The sequence below is a fragment of the Ailuropoda melanoleuca genome, chromosome 14 (assembly GCF_002007445.2).
Source record: "Ailuropoda melanoleuca isolate Jingjing chromosome 14, ASM200744v2, whole genome shotgun sequence".
Taxonomy (NCBI): domain Eukaryota; kingdom Metazoa; phylum Chordata; class Mammalia; order Carnivora; family Ursidae; genus Ailuropoda; species Ailuropoda melanoleuca.
The window spans coordinates 33,639,799-33,663,992 of NC_048231.1; the positions used below are offsets into that span (position 1 = coordinate 33,639,799).

Below are 24,194 nucleotides of genomic sequence, written 5' to 3' on the forward strand. Positions count from 1 at the left end.
AATTCCAAAAGTCTTCTGCGTGGTTTGCAAGAGTCCCCATTCCGGCCTCCCCTTATACCTGCAGCCTCCACTCTGCCCACGCTCGCCATGATGCTTCATCGCCCGACGCTCGGCCACCTTCCACGCTTCTGCGTTTCCTTTGCACCTGCACGCCTCCTGACTGCTCGCCCCTCCTCTGGCACCTTCGCTGAGCAAGTCCCACTAGACTTTCTCATCTCTGCTTCAACGCCACCCATCTTCCAGAGACAATTCCCTCTGTGCCCTCCCAGTCAGGGCTGGACTCCTGCATTCTCCGTGCTCCCCAGTGCCCTGGGCTCACATCACCAGAGTGATGGGGCCGCGGGGTCCTAGAGGGCCAGAGGCCTTGTCTTCTACTGGCTTTTGGCCACGGTTTTGCCTGGAGCTTGGATCAGCACGAGTGCTCTGGGATATTTTTTGGAAGCCCGGGCCTCGGGTTCCCGAGGGGTGCTGTGTTTCAGGTGACCACTGAGGTCTCTTCTCTGGGAAGACGTTCCTGCTACATCCACTCGATGGGTCCCCCAGGGTTTCTGAAATTCTAAGTAGGAGCTTATCCTCATAAAGAGGATCAGAGTGTATCCTCCTCATCCCAAAAGGTGGAAGTGTTCCCGAGATGGAGAAACACTTGGAATTGCAACTGAGCCTGAAACGCTCCAGAGAAAGAACGCAACTGGCGAGTCATGGAAGGAATTTGAGTGGCCTGGTCCCTTCCCGTGTCTTGCCTGGGTGGTACCTTTCACACAGATGTAGTCCCAGGCTGACATTATTTTTTGTTTAAGATTTATTTTGAGAGAGAGAGAGCGAGCATGAGCAGGAAGGGCAGAGGGAGAGAGAATCTCAAGCAGACCCCCTCTGGCACGGAGCCCGATGCAGGACTCGGCCTAACGACCTGAGCCAAAATCAAGAGTTGGGTTCATCAACTGAGCCACCCAGGTGCCCCCAGATTGGCATTATTTTGAAAAATAGGTCTCAACGAGAATTCCATGAAACCAAAGTCTACTCCTTTCTGTCTGAAGGTCTCTGCTCAGTTGCGGAAAGGCCGTTAGAACCTTCTCACACACGGCAAAGCCCCCCCCAGCTCGAATTCCCACTTCTTGAGCAGCGAGAGGCCACCCAGAGATGCCCCCCTGGCATCGGGATGTGGTTTTGCTTGGTTCCTAGTTATACCCATGGGTCCAGTGGGCCCTGGCCACAGCGAGGATGTGCCATTTTAAAGCGGAGCTGCCGGCAGGTGGAATGAGCTGTCCTGACCATGCAAAGTCCCAGAGCCACGGGAGGTATTCAGGAAGCACTTGGCGGAGCTCGTCTAGGGGGGTTGGAAAGGTCAGGTGAGGAAGCAAACAAAACACACTCGGTTGTGTCTTCTGTGTGAGTAAAAGTTCCGTGGTTGTAAGCGGCTGATATCAATAAGAAACGGGCTCTGACTGCCTTCAGTGAAACTGCACTATTTTTCAGGGTGGTTGTAGAAGGTCATTCATGGGATGGATGGAAAGGTGAACATAATCTGAAAAAGGTCAGAAGTCAGGTTGGCTCCAGGCGCCCAGATGGTGGCAGCCCACGGAGGCTCATTCTAGAGCCATGGCTGCGATGACCCAACATTTACAGCCACTCCGCCCTTAACACCCTCCCCCATCTGGGGCTCCCTGAACATCTAACGGGCTGGGCCCGGGTGGAGACGTTGCTACCGAAAGAAGGCCATGGACGCCGGGCAGACCTGGTGGCCAGCAACCGCAGCACCTGCTGGCCCTGACCCGCTGCGGCTCCAGGAGCCCTTGACTTCTGTCCAGGCTCCTCCCAGCTGACTTGCAGTCCCCACCCCTAGGTCACCCCCAGCCCCGTGTCCTCCTGTGGCTTCTTTTCCAAATCCCTCCGTCCCAGCTGGGAAAACTTCGACACTCCCTCAGTTGTGTTATTCAGAAGCAGCGAGCAGAGGACCAGTTGGCTGGAAACCGCTCTCGCACTGTGGGGGCCTCCGTCTCTGCGACGAGGACAGCCCCCTTCCCGGTTACAGAACACCGTGCTGCTGGTGGTACTCAGCACGGCCCTCAGTGCCCCCCCATCTTTAGGCTCCTGTGGTTATTAATTCTTGATCTGTTTTCATCAGTATTGTTTTACTATTAATTATTCTGTTGTCATACCTATGAATTCATTAGTTGATTTATTAATTACTAGAAAACAGAAGCATCTTTTAAAAATGTAAAGTATGAAGAACACTCACTAGTACTGGCTGCCCTGTCTTCGTGTTCATGATGGTCTTTCTTTTCCTTGTAATTTTATCAAGTTTGTATCTCTGGACAACGTATTGTTGGATTTTCCATGTTTCCGAACTTCCTATAAAGGGAAACACCTTTTGTGCGTCTTTGGCTGCATGACTTTTCATGCAGTGCTGCATTAACGATCCACGCGGGCGTCTTCTGGCATTTTCACCGCTGTACGTAATTCCCGCATGTGAAATAGGGCAGCAGGTCCAGGCCGCTGGGAATGGGCATTTTTGTCCGTCTCCAGCATGCCGCTCGCGCTGTCCGTGAACATTCTGGGCTGCGTGACCTGGTAGCTAGGTACAGGTGGGTGCCCAGAGGTGGGATGGCGGGTTACCAGGGTCTGAGTATGTTCGGCTTTGCAAGATGATGTCATCCTGTTGTCCCGAGTGACAGCAACCAGGCTGTTCTCTTGCCTCAGACTCTGAGTCTTGCCAGTGTTGGGTGGCTTGGATTTTTTAGCTCTTGCCAATCTGATGGCTGTTGGGTAGCTCTTTGTGTTTTAATTTGCATTTCTCTGATTATGGAAGTTTAGCTTCTTTCTAGTTATTCGCTCTTTTGAGAAGTTCCTGAACTGGGTTTTTGCCCAGTTTTCTACTGGAAGTTTAGCATGCTTCACTGATTTGACTCTAACGTGACATGTAGGATATATGTAGTATATATGGTATATACAGGATACATGTGTGTCCCGGTTTGCGATTTAACTATTCACTTTTTTATGGTATTTTTTGATAAACATTAAATGTAATGTTACTGACTTGATCAGTATTTTCTCTTCTAGCTTGAGCCTTTATGTCTTATTAAGATAACCTCGACCACAGCATCGTAAAGATAGTCACTTATATTGTCTTCTAAAAGTTCTCCAGTTTTCCCTTTCACAGTTGTCTGTAATCCATCGGGAATGGATGAACTAGTAGTTCGAGATTCCATTTCCCCCCCTCTGGATACTTAGTTACTCCAGCATTATTTATCCAAAGGTCCATTGCCTCCCTCTGATCAGCCTGTTCATGCACGTGAAGCTCTGTCTCTGTTCTTTTGGTCTGTTTGTCTGAGATGTTACTAAAGCAGCATCATAATTCTTGATGCCTTTTAAGGCACATCCCCCAACCTCCTTCTTCTTTAGTCCCTTTGCACTTTGATACACATTTTAGAATCAGCTTCTCGGCATCAAGAGCCTTGAAGAAACTGACTGGAATTACAGAGAATCTGTAGATCGCATTGAGAAGAACCGGTGCTTTCAGGATATGGAATCTTATACTCCATGAAGATGGTATAGCCCCCCCCTTTTTTTGGTAAGATTTTAAGTTCTCTCTACACCCAGGATGGGGCTCAAACTCAACAACCCTGAGATCAAGAGTCGCGTGCTCCACCGACTAAGCCAACCAGGTGCCCCGTCTCCCTTTTTATGTTTGTCTAATTTTATGTCTGTTAGTAAAGTTTTCTGATACTCTTTATAAAGGTTTTACACATTTTGTTAGATTTGTTTCTAGATACTTTGTCTTTCAGAGACTATTGAAAATGCTAACCTTTTGGAATAGACTTGTGGGGCGCCTGGGTGGCTCAGTCGGTTGAGCATCTGACTCTTTACTTCAGCTCAGGTCATGATCACAGGGTCATGAGATCGAGCCCCACCTCAGGCTCCATGCTGAGCGGGGAGTCTGCTTGAGACTCTGCCCCTCCCCCTCTGTGTGTGCGCGCACATGTGCTCGCTCCCTCTCTCCCTCTCTCTATCTCTCTCTCTCTAGTACGTGAACAAGTAAATCTTACAAAATAATGAAATAGACTTTTGAGATATCTTTACATTTTCAATAAATAATTTTAAATAAATCTTCAGTAAAATAACAATCCACAAACCACAAAATTCACCTGCTTAAAGTATACGATTCAGTGGTTTCACTATCTACACGGAGTTGTGCAACCTTCATTTAGAACATTTTTATCACCCCCAAAAGACGTGCCTTTCCCGTCATCTGTCACTCCCCATTCCCTGCTATCCCGTCCCTGGCAGGGAGGAGCCAGTGGCGGAGGGAGGGAGGGAGGGAACGAAAACTGGAGCAGCAAGCTTCATGTCACATGTGGCCCAGCCCCAGCCTTTGCTTTCTGTCTTATTTTGGTTTTGTTTCCACTCCCGGGTCTCTTACTCCTGTGGCTTCCAAGCTAATCTCCCTCTGTCTATCCTCACACTCTGGCCAGACCACTTTTTCCAAAGGAAAGAATGTTCCAACCACTTCTCTCCTAGGAAGCCCTCGGTAGCTGCCTTGGCAATCCAGCTACACTGCTGACACAGTTCCTACAGGGAACTTGAGTCTGATGAGTCAAGCACGATAGAAACAGACTTTGGGGTACAACTTCCTTGGGGCGGAGAAGGCCTCTCCTGGGCCCTTGGTCTGCTGCAGAGTCCTCAGAAAGTAAACACAGCTAACCTGATTATTTCCCTCCCCTTCCTCCTGAGTCTGAGCTATCTCGGGTTAACTCGGGGAAGAGGCTAAATTAAGCCTTGAAACCAAGCTGCCTCGGCGCCAGGCACTTGGTTTTGCTTGAGTGACTGTGATGATGGGTCTTTGGTTTTAAGAACAGCGCTAATCCCGTCTCTTTAGACCAACCGTGGCGATCTGCTCCCTGCCGTGCAGAGACAGGGAGATGCCGGGCCGCTCCACAGCACCCACTCATTCATTCCTCACGCTTCTCCCAGTGCCTGTCCCCTGCCAGGCATTGTGCTGGGAGGCCGATGTTCAGCAGCTTGGCCTCTTGGGGCTCAAAGTCTAGCTAAAGAGACTACAAGAAACAAGACTCACAGAGATGCCTGGTACTTGGATAGAGGTCTGTCCAGAGCAGAAAAAGCGGTGTATTTGAAAGTACTCGTACTTTCTCATGACTTTGTGCAGAGGCTGGGCCGTGGAGTCACCAGGAAAAGAGGTGATCTTTCCAGCACTCACAAACAAGCAAGCCACTACAACCCCTTCGAGAAACTATTTAGCACCGTCTAATAAACTGGTATGCGTGCACCCCCTATGCCTCTGCAGTTCCCCTCCTGGGTGTAGGTAGCCAACAGCAAATTGCACACGTAGAAGCCTTGTGTCAAAAGAAAAAATTGCAAACAAATACTGAACTCTGGTTAATATATGCATGCTATAGTATTTAAGGGGAAGTGTAATAATATTTGCAATTTACTTGGAAATACACCTAAGGAAGGAGATGGATGGGTAGACACAGGGATAGATACTTGATAAAGCAAGTTGAGTCACATGTTAATTGGTGGAATGTAGATGGTGTGTGTATGGGTGCTCACGGTAAAAAAAAAAATTTTTTTTTTGCTGTATGTTGAAAAATTTTATATAAAACATGGGGGAAAACGCAAACTTACATGCAAGAATGTTCAGAGCAACATAATGGCTTCACAAATGTCCTTCGGCAGCAGAGACCTGAACTGTGGGTCTGTTTGTATAATGGGATACTGTTCAATCAGAATGAATGAACCGTAGCTACCCAGCAACACAGGTGAATTTCACCCACGGAACACTGAGGGGAAAAACGAGACTCAAAATAGGACATGCTGAATGATTCTATTTGTATAAAATTCACAAACACGTGAAACTAACGTTGGGTGCAGAAGTCAAGATAATGGTTTCGGGGGGGTGGGTTTTGGGGAGAAGGGAGAAAGGATAGTAAGTGAAATTGGGTGCCACCGGGGCCTCTTGGGGTACCGGAAGGTTCAGTTTCTTGATCTTGATGCTGGCGAAGCAGATGTGAACATTGATCAAGCTATACATTTAAGGTCTGTGGGTATACATTTCTGTGTATCATTAAAAACTTTACTAGGAAAAAGAAAACCAAAGAGATCCAACTAGAAGCTTTGCTTAGCTGAGCTGCAGGGGTAGCCTCCCACTCTGAGCCTGTCTAGTATACCGAAGCTGGGAACGAAATGACACTTTGCTTTAAGACACTCATTCATTCCTGTGTGCATGCATTCATGCTGCATTAATTCCCCTCGTTTCCACTGATTGTGTCTCCTTTACACAGACATCTGCTTGCATATGCTGTGTTCCAAATCTAGACTTGCTCCCAGCTCCCAGCCCTTTCAGGGGTTCATGTGCCCAGAGGAAGGGGTGTGCAGACATTTCACTTTGCAGCCACACCCCCCCTTCCTGGATTCCTGTTTGTGATCCTTCCTGGATATTGGCCCCGAGATATCTTTTGACCCTTGTATTAGTTGTTGTCCAGAGAAAACAGAAACTGTAAGAAATACGGTAGATTGATGATAATCTAGATAAAAAGAGATTTATTCTAAGGAATTGGCTCATGTCACTATGGAGGCCGGCAGGTCTCAAGATCTGCAGGGTGAGTCAGCAACCGGGAGAATCAAGAGAGCCGATGGGCTTAGTTTCAGTACGAAGGCAAGTAAGCTCGAGACCTGGGAAGAACCAGTGTTGCAGTTTGAATTCAAAGGCAGGGGGAAGCTGATGTCCCAGCTCAAAGGCAGTCAGGCAGGAGAAATTCCTCCTGTTCAGCCTTTATGTTGTGTGTAGGTCTTCAACTGATTAGATGAGGCCCACCCACTTTCAGAAGAGCCACCTGCTTTACTCAGTCTACCAATTTAAATGTTAATCTCATCCAGAAACGCCTTCACAGAGACACCCAGAATAATGTTTGACAAATGCCAGGGGACCCCCGTGACCCAATCAAGTTGACACAAAGAATTAACCATCACAACCCCAGAGCATGAAACGCCCTCTGGCTCTAAAGGAGGGAGTACAGAAGGCCCCCGCTGCCCATCAGCTCCCCTGGATTACCATGCTTATTATCATACACAATAAAAAGAAAGGATTTCAGTGACTGCAGAACTCATCATGCAAACAAATCCAAAACCTACAAATACGGTTCAAAGGGTAATGATAAAAATGAACACCCGAGTGTCCCCCACCCAGCATAACAAATGGGACATGGCCAGTGTGTTGAAGGCTCTTGGTGCTCCCTCCAAATGGCCTCCCACTTTGTCCTTACCTGTGAGATGCCTGTCTCTTGAATTTAGTTAATCAGTCCCTTGCTTTCCATAAAAACCAAATACATGTCTTTAAACACTATATTGTTTGGTTTTGCCTATTTTAAGTCTTCATGCGTTGACTCACACTGTACAAAGTCCTCTGCATTGTGCCTTTCATTCTGCATAATGTGTTGGGGTTTCAACCACGTTGTCACTTGTACCCTTAGGTCGTGCATTTCACTGCTGCATAGTATTCCATTGTGTCCAGACGTGTCTCGTGCCAGGACCACCACGTGTCCATCTGTTCTATACTGGATGCGTGTTTGGGCAGCTTCTGGTCCTCTGCTGTCTCAAACAAAGCTTGTAGGCGTGTCCCACCCACGTCCCCAGGTACACAGGGGTAGGGATTTCTCTAGGGTCTATACCTGGGAGAATAGGTACCCTGCCCAGTTGTACAATATGTGTCTCTTCGTTTTTCTAGGTAATGCCAAGGAACTTTCCAGAATGGTTGTACCAATTTGTACTCCTGCTAGAGGCTATGCGAGTTTCTCATGGTGGTCTTCTCATCCCCTTGCCATCCTCTCTGGTCCCAGGAAATCGCCTTCCCCAGGTCCCGGCCACCCCTGCCCACACTGCAGCCAATGTTCCCATAGTGTGTATATTGTGACTTCTTTGTAGGGATGCAGGACTGTGTATTTCCCAGGTGGATCTCCTGTGTGAATGCGTGAAAAATTCCCCCTGCCCGACCACTATGCAGTGGCTTCTGTTTCTGCTTCAAGGAAACGGGGAGAGAACAAGGTCAGAAGAGTAGGTGGCCCCCCGACTGGACCCCTCCCAGCTGATTTCTTCCTGGCAGTGTCAGGACAGTCCAGTCCTCCTTGAGATGCTCTTTCTCTGCAGCCCAGAGCGGTGTGTCCGGAGATTGGATCCGAGGGGGATTTTTCACTCCCACACCCGCTCTAGTGCCCAGGCATGGTCTCGCCTCCCGCACCGGGTCTGCCCCGCTAGGGGGCGCGGCTAGTAACCGATAATCTCTTGTGCTGCTTCTTTCCCGTTACAGGTTAGCCTGGGGCGGAAGATAAAGACATTTGCCACCAAGATGGTAATCACGAGCGGAAATGAGGAGGACAGAGAAGGCCAGGAGAGAGAGAGTAAGGAAGAGAGTGTCTTGGCGATGCTGGGGATTATCGGGACCATTCTGAACCTGATTGTTATTATATTTGTATACATATACACCACTCTGTGAATGGCGCGGAGGGCGCTTGGAGGCCTCAGGGGTGGCCGAAAGACGGGAGTCCGGTGTGTCCACAGATCTGTGATCAGACGTTGCGCCAACAAGCAGGCTTGACCTACACGCTGCTCGAGCAAACGCACCTTCGAACTTTATACAAGGTCACACAAACACCAGTCCTGCTGCTGGGAGAAGACTAAAGCACAATGAATCCAACAAAACTCATTCACACAACCAGGAACTCAGCGTCTTTGGCCCGGGGCCCGGAAGACCAGCCTTTGACGCCGGCGGCGCGCAGACGGGTGCGGAAACTCACGATCCCGGATCTCTGATGGATCTCACGCCTCGGGAAAGAGGAACAGACCAGCACGGCTCGTGGGCGCGTCTCCCGGGACAGGCGCTTGGCCTCCACTCGCCGAGCCGTTCACCACGAAAAACTATAGGCAGCCCTTTGACAGACATCCCATCCATCAAAAGTGTCTAACTATTTGATACTGGGGAGATAACTTATTTTTCTTTTTTCATTGGCTTGACGTGTGTATCTGTTCATATCGAGGTTTATAAATATATATTTTTAATAAATGTGCTCTATTTTTTAGCATGAACCAAATATTTGGAGAGGCGCTCTTGGAGTTTAGAGCCTTCTTTGGTTTTATCTGCTTCGCCCCGTAGACTGCAGGTGTTCTGTGGTATAGCCTTTCAAGTCCTGCTTTGAGCATCTTCCATCTTTTACCTTCTCTCTCTCTCTCTCTCTCACTTTCTCCCTCTCTCTCTCTCCCCCTTTTTGGTCTGGAGGACATTTTCCCATAATACCAGCCATGGTCCTGGTCGATGCATGTTTTAAGATTGTCCGGTGAGCGGCTTTTTGTTGTTCTATGGGAGATCTAAACCAATCGTGGGCATGGAGACCTTAGTTGCACCATATCGTTATTGAGAATTTTGCATGAACAAGGGCTGAGTGATAGATCAGCTTCAAAGAACTGTAAAAAGGACTATCACGGAAGGAGAGAGGGCAGTTGTACTTACAGATCAATGCTAGGATGGAATATTTCAGCTTCTTCTTGGCAGCATTTATATTTCATGCTTGTGACCATTCGTTGATCAGATTTTTATTTTACTGGCCACATGCCGTGCAAGATAGGGAGACCAGAGGGGTAGAAGCCAGCACAGGCGCATAATTCCTTCCTTAGTGAGCTGCCTGGGACCTTTGTCAAAGTCTGTGAGGTGTAAATGGCATGGGGATTCACTCCCCACTGTGAGCGCTCAACTAGGTGTTCCAAGCTGCAAGGACACCCCTGTGGCAGGTGACAAGAAGGGGACAGAACAATCACCCCTAAGAGATTGCTGTGCTTCTTAAAGTTCCTGGTTTACACCCACGAGAAGCTACTTCTTCCCTGGTAGGGATGGGTGAATATATATAAATTTACCCTCTTCCCCAGCTCCCTGAGACGGGCCTTTGCCTGGTGGTGACAAAGAGGGTCACAATTCCTTTTGCTAGTGCCAGACTTGTCTGTGGACGAAAGAAGCAGCGACTTGCCTCGTTGGGTTCAAATGACGCCTAACAGGTCTCTAACCGCCAGATCTCTCCCTCCCCTTGTTGTGGTATCTGAAATTCCACCATTAGAGAGTCATTTCTTGTGCTCTTCTAAGGGACCAGGTTCTTTTATAAAGCAGATGCCCCTGAGCACCTGGCTCTGACATTATTCATCCGGTGTCTTCTCTTCCCTACTGGAAGGACGTAGACATGCATTTAGGGCACACTGCGTGCCAGGCACCGTGCCAGGCACTTTATATTCCTTAGGTCACTGAATTCCCCCTGTAACCCTGTGAGATGGGGGGGTCTTTTCCCAGCATCGTAGAAGAAAAGAGGGCTCAGAGAGATCATGTGGCTGAAACCCCTGATCTGACGAATTCCTTAGCCCAGCCGGGGCTGGAGAGAGAGGAAATGCACAGGAGGGGAAGGTGCAGGAAAGGGCTTTGCTAAGGGCCAGCTCTGCACACCTCCCTCCCTGCTCCTCCATAAAAATAAATAACCCTTGGGAACTCCTTGGACACTGACAGAATGTCATACAAATGAAGACGAGGGACCAGAGGAGGCTGGTTAGAAATCAAGCGGGATGTCGGGGAGGGAGCTATCTACTAGGTTCTTTGTGATTCTAGAAAGACTGTGTGAAAATTCTGAACAGTGAACAGAGTAAACAATAAAGGTGCAATGGATAAAAAAAAAAACTATCGTCTTTTTTTTAACATCGTGGTATTTTAAAACTTCATTGTCATTCCTTTGTCTATACTTATCTTTTATTTTATTTTAGAAACACATTTAAAAAACCCTGAATGTGACTCTTTTCAGCAGAGACTGTTTTGTTTGCACCGTAGAAGCCCCAGTGATTTTTCAAGTCTACTAATTGAAAATTTATTGAGGGGAACAACTGCCCTTCCAACCCTCTGGCCGCCTCTCGATGGTTCTTCTAGGTCATTTTAATCCACAGCCTGGAAATAAAGCTGCCTGGTCAATGCTTGAGCGGGGCCGAGGGGCGGCCCCCTCCTGGGTCTCTGGCATGCATGGTCTTATTTTCACTGTCACTTAGCAGAACCCAGGAACACACACGGGGCATACGCGAAGCTTCCCTGAGGATCTGGAGGTGTCTTCCCGGAAATTGGGAAGGGAGAGGCTGCCAATGGCCCTGGGCCCTCACCTGGGTCCTCAGCGTCTTAAGGGCACGGAGCCCAGCCTTGGGAAGTGTAGCTGTAACCCCAGCCGCAGCAGGGCCCATGCTCCCCCCAGCACGTTGCACCCATCCTGCGGGGCCCGCCCCGGGAGATGCGTGTGCTTATCCCCATTTGACAAGCTGGAGGAAAAGGCTCTCAAGAAGCCTGATGGGTTGTTCCAAGTTTGCACGGTGGGGAGCCAGTACAGTCAGGCCTTCTGGCTCCGTATCCGCGCCCGTCAGCACCTTGCATGGCCCAGGCTGCGGGTGAGCTCCGCGGGCGTGTGGCCCGTTCGGGCTCAGAGCTCACTGCTTCCCACGGGCCCTGCCGCTTCCTGATCTCAGCGCAGCTGGCCCCGGGCAGCACAGCTGAACCGATGCCTCTCACTTCTGCCCTGGGGAGAACACTCAGAAAGCTCGGTCCTGGAAGCAGGGGTTTGGAGCTGCAGAATGCTTGCCTGTGGCCTGAATCCCATTTTGGGCTCTTATACGTGGGCACTCCACCCCAATTCTATGATCCCTGGTGTTCCTCCCCTGGAAACTGGGGCGATAATGGCCCCCAAATTGCATCCGGTGGCTATGTTTACTCCATTCAACTGAGGCAGAAAGTGACCAGCAAGGTGAGTTACTTGGCAAGGAGCCCAAGGACTGTGAGCTCAGCCGGCAAGGTGCTGGGCCGAAGTTCTGGGGACTGCTGCCTTCCCCCATGCAGCCCAAGAATGGCATGGAGACCCCCAAAGAAAGAGCCTGGAGAGCCTGAGGTCCAGGGGAGGGGACAGTGTGCCTCAAAGACCTTGAGGTTCAGTGTAAGGGACCCAGACCCCTTGAAGGCAGAGATCGGGCTTCGGGTCCCACTGATTCTGCAGGATGGGGGAAGGGACAGGATCAAGAGACCCGTTCCCTAAAATTCCCCCCCCCCCTTTTTTTTAAACTCATAAGCCAACTGAAACCAAGGCAGGATCAAGTCCCCAGGTCACATAGCTCGGGAGTCCAGAGATGTCAAGGGAAGTCTGGGGAAAGAAAGCTCATAGAGACTTTTTTCTTTTTGAAAGAGCTTCATATTTTAGTTTTGGACTGGAGGGTATTATGCTGAGCGAAATAAATCAATCAGAGAAAGACAATTATCATATGGTTTCACTCCTACGTGGAATATAAGAAACCGCGCAGAGGATCATGGGGGACGCGAGGAAAAACTGAATGAGAAGTCATTGGAGAGGGAGACAAACCATGAGAGGCTCTTCACTCTAGGAAACAAACGGAGGTTTGCTGGAGGGGAGGTGGGTGGGGGGAATGGGGTAACTGGGTGATGGGCCTTAAGGAGGGCACATGATGTAATGAGCACCGGGTGTAATATGCAACTGATGAATTATTGAACACTACATCTGAAAAAAATAAGTAAAAATCAAATAGCTTCCTGGATATTGGCCACACCACAGTGCCTTTTCCCAATGCATTTCTGTGATCTCTATGTAAAGTGAATGGCTTATCAGAGAATCCTGAGCTCTGCCCCCTCTTTTCCTCTGGAGTGTGCCATCCTAACCCCCACCTCCTGCAGGGAGGGCTGAGAGAGGGCTCTATGCCAGAAGGGGCCTGTTTTTCATTCTGTCTTGTCATGAATCACACATGCATGGTCACAGTTGAAAATAATAAACACTTTTCAAAAATTCTTTATAATCTTTTTTAAGATTTTTTATTTATTTATTTGACAGAGACAGCGAGAGAGGGAACATAAGCAAGCGGAGTGTGAGAGGGAGAAGCAGGCTTCCCGCTGAGCAGGGAGCCTGATGTGGGGCTTGATCCCAGGACCGGGATCATGACCTGAGCCGAAGGCAGACGCTTAAAGCCTGAGCCACCCAGGCACCCCCAAAAAATTCTTTATAATTAAAAAAAAAATCTCCAGATACCATCCCCCAGAATCAAGTTGATATTTAGTGCATATATTCTAGACCCAGGTGGCAGGCACATCTGTTGGGTGAGACCATTTTCCTTGGAATATTAAAATGTTGTTGCCTTGAGACAAGGCACTCTTCAGGTCATTGTCCCCCCACTCCCTGTTATAATGGACAACTTCCCTCGTTTCTCTTACTTGCTGGGTCCAAAGGCCTCCTGGATGGCCATCCTCCACAGCCATTCAGACACTTCCTTGTGAGTGGGTGGGCTATTATAATTTACACAAATGGTACCCCGCTGTGAACTCTGCTCCCTGATATTTTGTCATTAACAATCAGGAATATGCTTGCATATCTACGAATTTGGGATTCTGTTGTTTAGATGTACCATCACTGATGTCCCTGTTTTCTTACTGTTGGACCTTTAGGTGGTTGGCAGTGTTTGCTATGAACCACTCAGCCTTCTCCTTAAAGCAGCCCGAGCATTCGGGGAGGGCTCCTTCGAGTGGTGTCAGTGGGATCCCTCACAACAGCTTCCAGGACAGTTATCTGGAGAAGTCACTTTCCCCAAACTAAAGTGATGGTGGGAATTGCCTGGGTGCTCAGGAGACATACACCCCTTCTCAGATCTCAGCTCCAGGGTGGAGCCCGGCCCGAGTCTTCAGAGAGACTCCCCGTTGATGAGGCCTATTTGCAGGTGTGGGTGCAGCTGGAACCCAGGATGATGACCCGGGCCGGGACCCCGGGACACAGGGGATACTGCTGGTCTTAGACGGGCCTCTCATTCTTCCCATCTGCCGAAACCTGGCAGTAACACCCGGATCCCCAGGTCATTTGGGAAAGTCAAATGAGAATGCAGATAGAGCTCTGAGCAGAATGCCTGGGAGAACAGGTGTGCTGTCTTGGCGCCACTGTATACGTTCCCCGATGGCAAATCACAAAAAGTTAGAGTGTCTGTCTCTCACTGTCTCTCTCCCCACCTCCCACCTCCCTCTGCCCCTATTTCTCTTTCTCCGTCTTTCTTCCCTCTCTCCTTTCCTCTCTCTCCTCTTAGCACCCGGGCTTCAGTCCACTTTCCTGTGAACACTGCTATCAGCCATGCTTGGTCTTAGGGGGTCTCTCTTCCCATCAGGTGTCTGCAGAATGCATCAGCACACCCACGGCCTCCTTGTGTCCTTGTTCTTTGCAGCAACAATCCCATCTGCCGTGTAAGCTCTTTCCAGATAGCTACTTCAGGAGCCCAGACTGGCTTCCATAATGCCACATGTTGGGAAGAGAAGGTTCCAGAGACCACATTCCTGATTCTTCCTCTGAGAGTGCTCTCCTAGAAGACCCTGCTTCTGCCTCCCTAAAGGCAGAATTTCTATGATGGGACACCCCTAGCAAGACCCTTTGTGGGCCGGGGGAACTGTCTGACATCAACACATAACGATTCTTCCCTCTCACGGGAAGCAGATGGAATGAACAGAGTGCTGATATTTTCCATTGTTCGTAAACAAGTTACACAAAATGGTGCATGCTTCCGGAAGAAAACATATTGCTGTGAGAAACAAGATCATAAAAGAGCTAAACTTTCCCCTACAAGACTCTGTTAAGAGGCATGCTTGTTAGACAATAATGGGGGAATTCTGCAGAATAGGAGTCAGATCGGAGGCCTCCACAGCAGAGTAATCNCTTCTGCCTCCCTAAAGGCAGAATTTCTATGATGGGACACCCCTAGCAAGACCCTTTGTGGGCCGGGGGAACTGTCTGACATCAACACATAACGATTCTTCCCTCTCACGGGAAGCAGATGGAATGAACAGAGTGCTGATATTTTCCATTGTTCGTAAACAAGTTACACAAAATGGTGCATGCTTCCGGAAGAAAACATATTGCTGTGAGAAACAAGATCATAAAAGAGCTAAACTTTCCCCTACAAGACTCTGTTAAGAGGCATGCTTGTTAGACAATAATGGGGGAATTCTGCAGAATAGGAGTCAGATCGGAGGCCTCCACAGCAGAGTAATCCAGGGTCGGCACACCTCCCTGCCTGGGACCGCAGCCTGCCGGGTACGTACACTGGACCTTAAAGGCTGGATGTTCAACTCTGTTGCCTTCCCTCGTCACTGAGAGGACAGCACAACTCAATGTCCTGTTCAGACAGTAGAAGCATCTCGCCTCCCAGCCAAGGGCATGAAGCCACGGGGTAACAGCGGAACAGCCCTAAGCATTACAGTTAGTAAAGAAATAAAAGGAGAATGTCTTTAACTAGTATCTGGCTCATTGGGACTAAAGGAATCAAAGTTAGAACAAGCAGAGAGGTGGGTCAGCCTTAATTCTGGCAAGATCCAAAGTTCACTCCTCCGATCTTCCCTACCCGAAAGCTGCCATCTTTCTCTTCATCAGAAAGGCCAAAGGTACAGACCGATGATCCATTGGTGTGGACCAGCTACGAATCCAAGCTTCTGAGATGCCTGTACGTCACTCAATCTGTGGGACCTCCGGCCCAGGAAAGGTCAACTTCAGACCCCTCTTCACAAACCTGCATATTCCAGAAGAAACATGTGGATTTCACTAGGAGTCCATACATGGATAGCTTACCTAACCCTTTAGTCAGCTCCCAACGAGACTTGTATTAATAATTCTTAGAACAGGAGTTAGGAGACACCCACAGCACTGTTGTGCTCTTGTCACCCTTGCTGTGCTCTTGTCACCCTCCTCCCTTCTTACTATCCGAGCCCCTATCGTCCCAGCCTCTGAGGTCATTATCTGACCCAGGTTGGCCACGTTTTTTCTTTGGTAACTTTGTATTTAGTTCTGAGGAGTTAATGTTATTCTTTCTGGAGACTCCGCTGTAGAACTTTGGATTCTGAAGTTCTAAGACTCTGCCTCAGCATTAAGGACATGCGTGAACTCAACTTCAATGGGGCGCTCTGGGTAGATGTTGGCTTGGCCACCAGAACTGGGCAACAGTTCTTTCCTATCTCACTTCCTTCCAGAAAACTCAGTGGGCAGGTCCATTGCTTTGGGTATTTGAGCAATAAATGTGTGCAGAAAGCCTATCACTCACTCCTCGCCAATGACTACCCCCTCTCTTTTTCTGAGAGCCAGGAAGTCATCCAGAAATGAGGTTGGGGTTCAGAACTTGACCAATCTGTGTTCAAGTCCCCAATCTGCTACTGATCAATCATAGATCTTGGACCAGAATCTTGATGTTTTTGAACTTTATTTTCTTGTCATGAATTCAATAAATCTGTTCCCTCAGCGTAATTGTGTAGATTACATTTTTATGCAGTATCATTTGGGGAACTAAAGAATGTAAGCTTCTATTAGCTATTAACAGCGATTAAAAAGTGTGTGTGTGTGTTTCAAACATTTTTTTCTACTAAGGAATAATAAGGATCTAAGAATCAGATCCAGTAATGTTTCAAGATCCTTTTACGGACAAAATTAACTGTGTAGCTTCCCCTGGGATGGTGGCAAAGGTCTATTTAATTGAAGAAACTAAATATTAGGAGCTTGGAAGTAGCTGGATATGTGAATGTGAGCACAATGTCTTCATAAGTCATGCGAGATTTTAGCCCTGTCTTCTACCCACAAAGAAAATGAACACAGAAAAATGTTTAGGAAGACAAAGGTGTGTGTGTTGTGAATAACATGGCAGAATGGAAAATGTTTAAGTTTTCTGTATAGATAGAACTTGTCATGTACTTTAACCCCCTGTGGTCCGGGTGATCCTCAGAAGAATCTTTGTGGAGTGGATGGGACAGAAAGAGACCAACTATCAGTCTCAATCAAGAATTAGCCACCTCCTTCTTGATTCCCCAGGCCAGTGCTTATGTCCCCTATACTGTCTCTCCACGGTTGCAGAAGAAGACAGAGACTTAGTCATGGCTTCTAGAAGGGGTCACCATGTGCTCTCGGTCTGTGATAGTAGATGGCACTTCTATTCCTGATGTATGTCATTTCGCTCAGCCTCAGCTCATCTGAAAAATTGGATGATGCTTTGCAAAGCTCTGGTGAGGGCTTATAGATTATGCTTGTCCAGTGCCTAGCAGGTGCTGGGTGCATAGAAGGTACTTACAGAATGGAAGTTATTGTCATTATTTCCCTAAGACATAGGAGTAAAGAACTTGATTCAGCTCCTTTGAGGTCAGCCTTAGGAATCACCTTTTCCAACACAGTTCTAGACCCTTTTGCCTAAGTGGTCTCACATTGGAAAATGAAAGGAGTTGAAAGCTTCTATTACGTCTAACTGTATGACCTTGACACAGATGACTTGTCTGGGCACTTTTGTTTGAGAAGGGGCAATGCTACCTGAATAGGATCTGCAGGGATGGAGAGGGACACACCACGATTTAACGTTGGTAGCCCATTCTCATGAGCTAGTTCCCATGCCATATGGATGAGTAGATACTTTAAATTATCACTTTGCCTCCATCTGCTCCCTTGTCCCCAGGCTTCCCACAAAGGACCAGTACACTCCACTCTTTGCTTTATCCTCTGCCACTATCCCCCAGCCTCTGTCAGCCCCCGCCACCTGCTTCCTCCCAGGTAGAAGAATCTTCGACAAAAAATCTGCTGCAGAAGTTCTCGTGATTTACCCAGTGCTGATCCCTGTCACAGGATAGGCCAGTCATGATGCCGTCCGTGCCCAACTCCCCCTTCTAGCTGAGGCTGTCTCACCAATCGTACTCTGCAGGAAACAATACCAGACTCTTCTTTGCTCAGGGATAACCACCAAAGGTCCAGGGATGGATGATTGACTCCAAGGTGGCCTTTCCACTGATAGGACCCTTGCTATACGGAGCCTGACTCAGAAAGATGGACTGGGTCAATGTAACTCCCAAGAGATATAAATAGAAGTTTCCAGGAAAGATCTAGTCAGAAGGATAAATATACTGAAAGCTTCTGTGACGTAGAGAGGGCTGGGAAAATCTTAGGGACGTGTCCACAGCCTGAAGACTTGAATACAGTGATCAGAAGAGGCAAATGAAACATATGGGCAGTGTGACAGATTGAATTACTGGTTCTGATTCTTTGCTCCTATATGGTAGTATCATACGCTTTCTTTTCTCTTCCCACCTCCCCTAGTTAATTCTCCAGCCTTTACTTTGGGTTGGGCTACAGAACTTGCTTTGGCTCAAGGAATGCTAGTGCGCATGATCCCAGGAGAGGTTTAGAATTTGGTTTTGCGTTTGGATTTTCTCTTTAGAGCCTGCGACATAGTCATGAGACAATATACCCTGGGTCTTTGCTGCCACTGCACCCTGAGTCTGAACATGAGCCAGGATCAGAATTTCCCCAGCCACCCGGAACCTGAGCCACCCTTGTCAACCTGACGACACGCGATGAGAAATAAGTCGTTACTGTTGTATACCCATGAGCTTCTGTGGTCGTCTCTCATCAGTAGCTGACTGATACAGGCAGAGCAAGGTGGATATACTGTCACAGAGAGAAGCTTCTATTTCCAACACTTCCATATGGGAATTTTCCCGAACTTGGCAGTGCCCTCATTCCTCCTCCTGGGTTTTCATGGAGCTCTCTCTTTTTCTTTTTTTTTTTTTTTTATTTGTGCGATAAACTCTCTTTTTAATGGTTTCATTAACACAAATACGACATGCACATAAACTGTCTATTCATTTTCCTCGCTGTGCAACCTGGCATTGGGATTGGCTGCTCTGATGGCCAGCTGGGCTGCTCTCTCCACGATGGCTTTGTAGGTGTTGGAGGAGACACCGTGAGCAATCTCTTCACAGTGAGATTTGTTGCATATTGGCAGGATCTCAAGGTCCTTCACGTTGTGGACTAGGAACTTCCAGAAGCCACTGGGCAGCATGGGCTTTGTTTCCTTGTTGCTCCCGTAACCAAATCTGGGTGTCAAGATCTAGTCCTTGAATCTTCTGTGCACCCTCCTGGGTTTCTGCCAGTTGCATTTAATTTTGACATATCAGTCTGACTGGTGCCGGATGAACTTCTTGGTCCCCTTTTTAATGACCTTGGGCTTCACCAGAGGTCTGTGGGCAGCCGTGATGCCAAGTAACAGATGGTCGCCCCCTCTGCAGGCAGCGCCGAAGAAGAGGGTATAAACTCTTACCTTTATTCAAGAAAGTAGTCTTATGAGAGACAGATTCAGTTTGGGGGTCTTCAGTTACTACAATGTGGGGCCCTCCTTAAGGAACAGGACACCGAATTACAAATGCAAAATTAGGTGCTAAAGTGAACCCTTATTTATAATGACAAATAGGTCGCAATACATTGCTGGAGTTTAAAAATCTGAGCAGACTTCGTACTTCAGGCCAGATGGAGTAACTAGCACCAGACCAGCCTTCTTGGCATAAACAACGAAAAACTAGACAAAATATATGAACCTACTGTCTCCAACATCATCAGGCAACAAGCAACACAGGACCGATCCCTAAGAGAAGGGAAATAAATGAAATGAGCCACTACACACCGTTATCTCTCATTAACATAGATGCAAAAATCCTTCTAAAATTCACAAATTACATTCAGCAATATATTAAAAAAATATGCTATGACAAAGTAAATGTAATTTTTCTCAGAAATGCAATATTGAATGAAACGAGACGAAACCAGAGAGGGAGACAGACCATAAGAGACTCTTAATCTCAGGAAACAAACTGAAGGTTGCTGGAGGGGAGGGGGGGTGAGGGGATGCGGTGGTTGGGTGATGGACACTGGGGAGGGTATGTGTTGTAGTGAGCGCTGGGTGTTATGTAGGACTGGTGAGTCACAGACCTGTATACCCCTGAAACAAATAATACATTACATGTTAATAATAAAACAAAAATCAATCAGTGTCGTTCACCAAATTAACAGAATAGAGGTGGAAAAGCATATGATGATCTCATCCCAATAGACACAGAAAAAGGAGTTGGCAAAATTCAACACCCATTCAGGACTTTTTAAAAAATCTTGGCAAATTAGGAACATAAGCAAACTTTTTAAAAAAGATTTATTTATTTATTTGAAAGAGAGAGCGTGTGGAGGAAGGGGTAGAAGGAGAGGGAGGGAGAATCTCCAGCAGACTCCCCCCGACATGGGGCTTGATCCCGTGATCCTGAGATCATGACCTGAGATCATGACCTGAGCTGAAATCAAGAGTCAGATGCTTGGGGCGCGTGGGTGGCACAGCGGTTAAGTGTCTGCCTTCGGCTCAGGGCGTGATCCCGGAGTTATGGGCTCGAGCCCCACATCAGGCTCCTCCGCTATGAGCCTGCTTCTTCCTCTCCCGCTCCCCCTGCTTGTGTTCCCTCTCTCGCTGGCTGTCTCTATCTCTGTCAAATAAATAAATAAATAAAATCTTTAAAAAAAAAAAGAGAGATGCTTAACTGACTAAATACCCCCCAAGGTGCCCCATAAACAAACTCTATTAAAGTGTTAAAGGGTATATAATAAGAAAAGCCATAGATAAAATTATAATTAATGGCCAAAAACTGAATGTTTTCCCCCTAAACTTGGGAGAAAAATGCCAATGCAAAAAATATGAGGTAATTAAGAATAAATTTAAAAATTTGGGCAACATCTGCTCATCGAAATGACAGATTTTTGCTAAGAGACATTTTAAAAGATCCAAGTAAATGGAGAGATAGTCCACATTCATGGAATCAAAGACTAACATTGGCAAGATTTCAGTTTTCCCTAAATTTGACCTATGCATCCCACACACTCCCTATCAAATTTCAGCAGCTTTTCTGAGGCAGTAACTGACAAACTGATTCTTAGATACATATGGATATTCAAAGGACATGTAAAAGCCCAATAACGTTTAAAAGAACAATTCTGAGGTTTTATGCCACTTAATTTTAAGAACACTCAAAATTACAATTAATAAGATGTTGTGGTCTTGGTATAAAGCATGACAAAGGGATCAACAGAACAGAGCAGAAAATCTAGAAATAAACCCGCACTTAATAGGCCAACTGATTTTAGGCAAAAGTGCCAATGCAGTTGAATGGGGAAATTAAACTCTTTTCATCAAGAACTGCTCGATCCATTGAAAATCCATAATCGGGGGAAAAAATTGAACCNCCAGGGTCGGCACACCTCCCTGCCTGGGACCGCAGCCTGCCGGGTACGTACACTGGACCTTAAAGGCTGGATGTTCAACTCTGTTGCCTTCCCTCGTCACTGAGAGGACAGCACAACTCAATGTCCTGTTCAGACAGTAGAAGCATCTCGCCTCCCAGCCAAGGGCATGAAGCCACGGGGTAACAGCGGAACAGCCCTAAGCATTACAGTTAGTAAAGAAATAAAAGGAGAATGTCTTTAACTAGTATCTGGCTCATTGGGACTAAAGGAATCAAAGTTAGAACAAGCAGAGAGGTGGGTCAGCCTTAATTCTGGCAAGATCCAAAGTTCACTCCTCCGATCTTCCCTACCCGAAAGCTGCCATCTTTCTCTTCATCAGAAAGGCCAAAGGTACAGACCGATGATCCATTGGTGTGGACCAGCTACGAATCCAAGCTTCTGAGATGCCTGTACGTCACTCAATCTGTGGGACCTCCGGCCCAGGAAAGGTCAACTTCAGACCCCTCTTCACAAACCTGCATATTCCAGAAGAAACATGTGGATTTCACTAGGAGTCCATACATGGATAGCTTACCTAACCCTTTAGTCAGCTCCCAACGAGACTTGTATTAATAATTCTTAGAACAGGAGTTAGGAGACACCCACAGCACTGTTGTGCTCTTGTCACCCTTGCTGTGCTCTTGTCACCCTCCTCCCTTCTTACTATCCGAGCCCCTATCGTCCCAGCCTCTGAGGTCATTATCTGACCCAGGTTGGCCACGTTTTTTCTTTGGTAACTTTGTATTTAGTTCTGAGGAGTTAATGTTATTCTTTCTGGAGACTCCGCTGTAGAACTTTGGATTCTGAAGTTCTAAGACTCTGCCTCAGCATTAAGGACATGCGTGAACTCAACTTCAATGGGGCGCTCTGGGTAGATGTTGGCTTGGCCACCAGAACTGGGCAACAGTTCTTTCCTATCTCACTTCCTTCCAGAAAACTCAGTGGGCAGGTCCATTGCTTTGGGTATTTGAGCAATAAATGTGTGCAGAAAGCCTATCACTCACTCCTCGCCAATGACTACCCCCTCTCTTTTTCTGAGAGCCAGGAAGTCATCCAGAAATGAGGTTGGGGTTCAGAACTTGACCAATCTGTGTTCAAGTCCCCAATCTGCTACTGATCAATCATAGATCTTGGACCAGAATCTTGATGTTTTTGAACTTTATTTTCTTGTCATGAATTCAATAAAATCTGTTCCCTCAGCGTAATTGTGTAGATTACATTTTTATGCAGTATCATTTGGGGAACTAAAGAATGTAAGCTTCTATTAGCTATTAACAGCGATTAAAAAGTGTGTGTGTGTGTTTCAAACATTTTTTTCTACTAAGGAATAATAAGGATCTAAGAATCAGATCCAGTAATGTTTCAAGATCCTTTTACGGACAAAATTAACTGTGTAGCTTCCCCTGGGATGGTGGCAAAGGTCTATTTAATTGAAGAAACTAAATATTAGGAGCTTGGAAGTAGCTGGATATGTGAATGTGAGCACAATGTCTTCATAAGTCATGCGAGATTTTAGCCCTGTCTTCTACCCACAAAGAAAATGAACACAGAAAAATGTTTAGGAAGACAAAGGTGTGTGTGTTGTGAATAACATGGCAGAATGGAAAATGTTTAAGTTTTCTGTATAGATAGAACTTGTCATGTACTTTAACCCCCTGTGGTCCGGGTGATCCTCAGAAGAATCTTTGTGGAGTGGATGGGACAGAAAGAGACCAACTATCAGTCTCAATCAAGAATTAGCCACCTCCTTCTTGATTCCCCAGGCCAGTGCTTATGTCCCCTATACTGTCTCTCCACGGTTGCAGAAGAAGACAGAGACTTAGTCATGGCTTCTAGAAGGGGTCACCATGTGCTCTCGGTCTGTGATAGTAGATGGCACTTCTATTCCTGATGTATGTCATTTCGCTCAGCCTCAGCTCATCTGAAAAATTGGATGATGCTTTGCAAAGCTCTGGTGAGGGCTTATAGATTATGCTTGTCCAGTGCCTAGCAGGTGCTGGGTGCATAGAAGGTACTTACAGAATGGAAGTTATTGTCATTATTTCCCTAAGACATAGGAGTAAAGAACTTGATTCAGCTCCTTTGAGGTCAGCCTTAGGAATCACCTTTTCCAACACAGTTCTAGACCCTTTTGCCTAAGTGGTCTCACATTGGAAAATGAAAGGAGTTGAAAGCTTCTATTACGTCTAACTGTATGACCTTGACACAGATGACTTGTCTGGGCACTTTTGTTTGAGAAGGGGCAATGCTACCTGAATAGGATCTGCAGGGATGGAGAGGGACACACCACGATTTAACGTTGGTAGCCCATTCTCATGAGCTAGTTCCCATGCCATATGGATGAGTAGATACTTTAAATTATCACTTTGCCTCCATCTGCTCCCTTGTCCCCAGGCTTCCCACAAAGGACCAGTACACTCCACTCTTTGCTTTATCCTCTGCCACTATCCCCCAGCCTCTGTCAGCCCCCGCCACCTGCTTCCTCCCAGGTAGAAGAATCTTCGACAAAAAATCTGCTGCAGAAGTTCTCGTGATTTACCCAGTGCTGATCCCTGTCACAGGATAGGCCAGTCATGATGCCGTCCGTGCCCAACTCCCCCTTCTAGCTGAGGCTGTCTCACCAATCGTACTCTGCAGGAAACAATACCAGACTCTTCTTTGCTCAGGGATAACCACCAAAGGTCCAGGGATGGATGATTGACTCCAAGGTGGCCTTTCCACTGATAGGACCCTTGCTATACGGAGCCTGACTCAGAAAGATGGACTGGGTCAATGTAACTCCCAAGAGATATAAATAGAAGTTTCCAGGAAAGATCTAGTCAGAAGGATAAATATACTGAAAGCTTCCGTGACGTAGAGAGGGCTGGGAAAATCTTAGGGACGTGTCCACAGCCTGAAGACTTGAATACAGTGATCAGAAGAGGCAAATGAAACATATGGGCAGTGTGACAGATTGAATTACTGGTTCTGATTCTTTGCTCCTATATGGTAGTATCATACGCTTTCTTTTCTCTTCCCACCTCCCCTAGTTAA

At 47.2% G+C, this 24,194-nt stretch overlaps 1 long non-coding RNA gene and 1 pseudogene across 1 annotated transcript in view; one reads left to right on the forward strand and one right to left on the reverse strand.

The window, feature by feature from the left end:
* Positions 1-10,699, forward strand: part of LOC117796070 — a 47,304-nt gene extending 36,605 nt beyond the window's left edge. The window contains exon 3 of the long non-coding RNA XR_004620418.1: positions 8,318-10,699. This is a non-coding gene — a long non-coding RNA (uncharacterized LOC117796070). The remainder of the gene's footprint in view (positions 1-8,317) is intronic.
* Positions 10,700-18,702: 8,003 nt separating this feature from the next.
* LOC117796096 lies at positions 18,703-21,486 on the reverse strand (annotated as a pseudogene).
* Between the last annotated feature and the right edge of the window lie 2,708 nt (positions 21,487-24,194).